Below are 6725 nucleotides of genomic sequence, written 5' to 3' on the forward strand. Positions count from 1 at the left end.
GGGCACCAGGCGACCTTGATGGAGGCAGCCCAGCTGGTATGTGCAGGACCAGCCCGGGCTCCTCCCACTGCACCACTGTGCATCTCACAGTGCTGACAGGACCTAACTATTCATTTTCTGAGTCACTCATATACCGTGGCTGATTGAAAATTCATACCAGGAAGGGAACAAGACAATCACAGTATAACAAAGAGAGCCATCATCTTTTTCCTATTTCATAAGCTTTTTCTTTCCTGTTTGTAAATTTCAACTGGATGTGTCCTACACTGTTTCATAATAATATAATGCTGGTGCAAAATACATCAATGGTAATACTCTGGGCATGTCTAGGGAAAAAATGAGATGGAGAAAAACCAAGATGAATGGTAGGTATGCCTTAAAGATCAACAGGACTTTGCTAATCCTCAGGGAAGGTGATTCCAAATATACTTTTCCACTGCAAGCATAATGACGTGTTGGAACTATGGTCTATAACCAAAGGGTTTATAGGAATGTGTTATAGATTTCACCATTTCATGCTCTCCACTCTCCTGGAGCTACATTCTATCCACAAACCTGGATTTTCTTCTAGTTCAGAAATGAATTCTAACTAAGCCCTCCTTGCCTAATTAGACTGGATGTGAAGTATTTATTTATGTGCTACTTAGTTAAAAAAAATGCTTACCTGCTTGCTTCTAGTGCAGAGGTTTCTTTAGAACTTTGTGAATTTAAGATTTTTTCAATCTTTTCAACTGATTAAATAACTTGTATAAGCCTCAACACACACATCTATAAAAATAAAAATTAAGCAAACAAAAAATGTCACCATCTTTACTCTTAATCATCTTTATTTCCCATGCTAAATGCAGGAAAATATAAGACCAAAAGTTAACTTCAAATATATAGGGCATGCTATATTTTGAATATTTCTATGAAACAGAATTCTCAAGAATGCAAATCTTAGTTCTAGAATAAGCATACTTCCATATTCTATTGCAAGTTTATAGAGAGAAAAAAAAAAAAAACCCTAGACTTTGCTTCCTCATATTCTATACTCTTATTTCTTCTTTTCCCCATCCTGAATCTTTCTATGGGCATTTCTTTCCTATTTTTTAAAAAAGATTTGTTTATTTGAGAGAGAGAGAGACTGCATGTGCACGTGCAGGGGAGGGGCAGAGGGAGAGCGAGAATCTCAAGCAGACATCCTGCTGAGCACAGAGCTCAATGCAGGGCTCAATCTCATGACCCTGAGATCATGACCTGAGCCAAAATCAATAGTCGGACGTTTAACCAACTGAGCCACCAGGCGCCCCTCCATTTGTTTTCTTATGGCCCTTTATTCATGTTTTAACTTTGGCTTCCAATCGTACTGACCCTCTCAGTTTACATGTGCATATATCTATATGCCCAAGCACCAAATCATTGAAGACCTTTTACACCACAAATATTATCAAAGAGGTTGAGGGACATTATGAAAACTCCTATCCTTAAAGAACAAAAACATACAAAGTCATCCATTTGATAAATAGTTACTGAACACCCCTGGGAACTTGACATTTCTTGAGAGCTTGACACGAGAAAATAAAGCAAGAAATACACCCTGCTCTCACAAAGCTTACTGTTTTGTCTGGAAGCACACGACAAGCATTCTTTGGACAAAAGCTGTGAGGAGATCCAGAGGCGAATTAAACAGAAGATCCCTCAAACAGGCTTCTCCCCACTGAGATTTTAACAAATATGCTAATAATACACATAGAAAACATTGTACAGAGCAGCAGGCGAGAATCAGAAGCCCAGACTCCCGATGCCCGCTGTGCCCCTACATCATTATGATCATGAATGACATCGGGGACACTTGAAACTGGAGATAGCACTAAGGGGCACACTCCCGGGGTGAGTCCTCAGATGTACAGAGTCGTTGCCTGTCTCACACACCTGAAACTAAGCTAACACCACATGCTAACTACTGGGAATCGAAAAAATTAAAGTGAACACCAGAACATAAAGAACACAGGATCAGAAAATAACAACAAACCTGAGGCAGAATCCTGAGGTTGCTTTGGAAAGCCCACTTCTCCCCTAGTCTCTAATATAGGCCTATTTTCTTTACAGGGCCGCCCACAATTTATACAGTCGTTAACTGTCAAGCACTGCACCGACAACAGTTATCACTGTTTTTTGTTCTGGAAAAAGTGGGTGATCTTGAGATCATGTGGGTACCTCTAAAATTCTGTCTCATTATTTCAGGTAGATAACGTGACATAATGCGTGAAATGCACATGCATGAGAGCTTTGAAAAAAAGCTGAATAGTGCTGACAAGTTCACGGAGACAAGAGGAGAGGGCTTCAACTGGCATGCCGCATAAGAAATCTACTGGAGGGTACCTTTTTCTTCCTTATGTCCTCTTGTTTACACATTCGTTCATCTACTGCCCGAATTCCTTCACTGACAGATGACCTGAGACTCTCTAAAAGAATAATAAAGAAAACGTATTACAGACATTGTTTTGTCACATTATCAAGTTCATACATCTCATTCAATTCCACAGAACTTAATACCTGTGCACCAGTACTATGCAGATATTGACAAAACAAACAAACAAACAAACAAACATGATATACCAGACAGAGTTACTGTTGAGGGGACTCGTGATCTGGGGGCAAAATGACACGAAGGCAGGGTCGCATGGCCAGAAGAAGAATGACACATATACAGTGAAAGTTATGGGGATGAGGGGGCTTAGAATGGAGAACAGATAATATGAAGCAAAGTACAGGACAGTCTGGAAATGCGACGGGGCTCGAATCGGACTCTGAAAGCCATGTGTACACAGCTGCTGAGGTGGGGAGGGGATGGGGAGCAGATGTAAGTGCAGACACACTCAGGGTCAGGGTCAGACAGGCACACAGCCATGTGTACTGTCGGCTTCCTTCTGGAGAGAAGCAGAAATAAGAAGGGAGGGCCAACTTCACTGAGATGAGGTCTTTAGATTCTGCACATTTTGGAGAACGAGAGAATGTCAAAGCACTGATGCATGATGATGAAATGTGGGTATGGAAATACCAGGAATCAAGAATGAAGAACAGAAGACCAGAAAAAGGCAGAGTGCAGAGGTGGAGAAACATGTCCAGAAGCTAATAAATAGATAATTAGGAATTAGAGCCAAAACAAAGGTTAATAGAAACAACTAGAATGAAGTAGGCATAACACAAAAATTCCACAGGAAGGTGAATTAATTCACTCCATCAACATTATGAAACACCTCCTGGACGTCAGTATTGTGGCAGCCCACAGGGATACAATGAAGACAGATATAGTCGTATCCCTCAGTGGTCTGAGAATCTCACAGAACAGCTTCAGAGTTGGGACCAGAAAGGCAGGTCAGGCCTGTGGCTGAGCAGGACCAAAGTGGCCATAAAGACAGGCCATGGAAAAGGGAGGGGATGGTGCTGGCAGGGGGTGAGGCGGGACGGGAGCCTGTGCGAGTAGAGCAAATCTGCCTCCAGGGAGGGGGTTCGAGAGAAGAGTGGAAGGCCAAAGGAAGGCTAGGCTTGGGAAACAACACCACTAGGAGGCCCTGGGAGGAAGAGGCACACCAAGGAGGCAGTGGGAGAGCCCCACAGCAGCTGGTGTGGAATCCAACAGCGGACCACGAAAATCCCTTCCATTCCAAGGAAAAGTACCTTTAACAAGATTTTGTAAAATTCAAATGAGACATAAACCATGGAAAGTATTGGCTACCTCAAGGCACAACTCAAGATTTTTACCTCTTTCACGAACTCTTTCCTGCCTACCCCTCCCCTAGGCTTCTCAGCACTGATATTTCCGTTACTCTGCATTTTTCTTGGTTCTAACCATGTACTGTGTCTTCCCTTAAATTATGTTCTCCTTATATTCTCTCTAGGATGCAGGCACTGTCTTACGGGAGGGACGCACGAGGCCACTCAAGCTAGAGGAGACACACAAGGAAGGATGGTGTCATTTACGACAAGTTTACGACAGGGCATCAGGCCGGAATTCAGGGCACCAGACACAGACGAGGGGGGTGGGGGGGAGACAGGGCAGCACAGTTTTCTGTTAGAAGTGATGCCACAACTCCCCCTCCACTGTTCACCCAGGTAGAGTTCCTATTACCAATGGCTTAGAGGTGGGGAGTCCCATTCCCACAACAGAGATTTTTCTGAGAGAACATGCAAATGTAACATTTATTAAGTATTACATTTTATTTATATTATCCTTCAGTTCCATCAGGGATTACACAGCTTTTGTAGATCAGCCCAGGAACCTAACCACACGTAGATTACGTGGGGGGGGGGGGATATTTACAAGACTACAAACTGTTAAAATACAAGTCATTCGTAAGTTAGAAACCACTTACATATGACCAAAGTGGCATTAATAAGTTGAATTTGGAAATATGCTTCCTCTCCCCTGACATTTTAAGGTTGTCTACACTGAGAATATGTCTTCTTCAAATCGAACATGTTTTTTTAGGTTTTTAGCATATGCAAAAACAATATGATTTATAACTCTTCTGAAGGTGAATATTATAATCATGAACCATTAAAATACAACCACCAGTACCACCAAACTAACAGATGAAAAGAATTCTTAGAGAAAAGCCGACGAGGACAATATGCGTCACAACAGACTGTTTTCATTAATTGGGGACTTATCAGAACTTCTTCTCGTAACTGTCCCAAAGGCACAGAAAGTTGATTGAGGGCTTTGTCCATGCCAACCTAAAGGCAAAACCAAGTTGGCACAAACACATCACGATAAGGAGTAATAGTGACGTATCTATTTAACAATCAAAGCAGTATCAGATTTAAGTTATTTTTTTGGCACAACTGTATTTTGCTATATAACTAGCTAAACAACAGAAGTGTTATTTGGCCATTAATGTTGTTCATAGAATATGAAAAAAATCTGTTGAAATACATGAAACTATAAAAATAAGGGAAGTCATGAGAAACGAAAGTTTCCTTAAGAACAATTTGCCTTTAGATGACATTTTAAATGAATGTGAAAAATGTTCACAGAAGGTGAACAGTTCTCTGTCTGTAATTGATGATACTCAGCCAGCTGATGTGAAAGTCTGACGGGCTACGTCTCTCTTAAACATTATTATAAGCCTTGAGAAAAATAGAAGTTAAACAGAAGTAAAATTTTCTAGGTTTTTAATCCTATTGGGATATTTATCTTAGTGGTATATTTCCCAAAAGCAAATGTGCATCATTAATTTTAATGCTTCTTGAAATTCCCACGGAGCTGCAACTTTCTGTGCTTCTCTGGACAAGCAGATTTAAAACAAAATGAAGGATCAACAAGGAGACTTTTCTGCCAAGTAACAAAATTCAACATTTCTAAACGGCTTTTACAAACAACTGATAAGCTCACTGCAAATTATTCTTATATTTTTATAAAGCCAAACTTTTAAAATATGAATATTGGCCAATGTTCCCTCAACCTAGCTCTGGCTAACAGATATACCTGGGAGTAAATTAAACATTGTAAGAGTGGTGGACATTTGCTCCTACAAATTAGTCTAAATCAAGGAAGACTTCAGGGTAATCACTTAGCAACTAACAAAACAACCCCTTGGGTATTATTATCCTTTACTTTTCACTGTTGACTAATGAATTTGAAACATAATCAAACTAGAGCAGCCTTAAATGAATAAAAACTAAAACAAACAAAAAAATGTATTCCAAAAAGTTTAGTTCTTTTATTAATGAAATTGGTAATTTCTTCAAGTTTCTGGTGGGGTTGGTGGGGTAATCAACTGAAAGGTTTCTAAAAACTCTGCCCTTTTAATAAATATGAAGGAGAGAGAAAGTGTGTGTGTGTGTGTGTGTGTGTGTGTGTGTGTAGGACTTGTGAATTTCAGGTTTACCAAGTTTGTGGAAAGGTTGACAAAATCTGCGTAATCCTTGTTGATGAGCTCGACCATGGCTGTTTTAAGAAGTTTATAGTAGAGCTCCAGATCTCCTCTTAGTTCCTCCAGCTGGACACGCTTCCTACAGACAGACAGAAAATGATTGACGTCGAAATCTTCCTGAAAATCAAACCAGAAAGAAAAAATGATTGCACTGATACCACATTTTACATAGAAAAATAAGATCAGAGAAAGAATAAGAGGCCGTATTACTGCAGGGGAACACACACAGTGACATCAGGGGGTCTGCTCACTTCCTAAGATTATGGGAAAGGGGGCCCCTCACCAAGACCATTCTCTCCTGTTGCCTAACTCTACAGGCATTTTATTTCTTTTAATTATACATTTCAAAGAGGCTCTTCTCAAAATAGAAACAGCTTTTTCTTCTTAATTTTAAAAGTAACAAATGTTCACTGTCAAACTTTCAACCAACCACGAAATACTTATGTAAGAGAGAGAGAGAAAAAAAATCACCCACTCTCTAATGCTCTGCAGTTGAGCACTGCTAATGTTTTATTTTTCTTCACTATTTAACACAGCGATTCACATCCTTCCAGACTTTGTTTTGGTCTTTCTCTTTACTTTTTTTTTTTTTTTTTTTAAGATTTTATTTATTTGAGAGAGAGAGACTGAGAGAACGAGTGGGAGGAGGGGCAGAGGGAGAAGCTGGCTCTCTGCTGAGCTGGGAGCCTGATGCCAGGGTTCATTCCAAGACCCTGAAATCAAGACCTCAACTGAAGGCAGACGCTTAACTGACTGAGCCATCCAAGTGCCCTAGTCTTTCTCTTTAAAATATAAATTACTTTT

Source organism: Mustela nigripes, chromosome 4 (genome assembly GCF_022355385.1).
Source record: "Mustela nigripes isolate SB6536 chromosome 4, MUSNIG.SB6536, whole genome shotgun sequence".
NCBI classification, from domain to species: Eukaryota; Metazoa; Chordata; class Mammalia; order Carnivora; family Mustelidae; genus Mustela; species Mustela nigripes.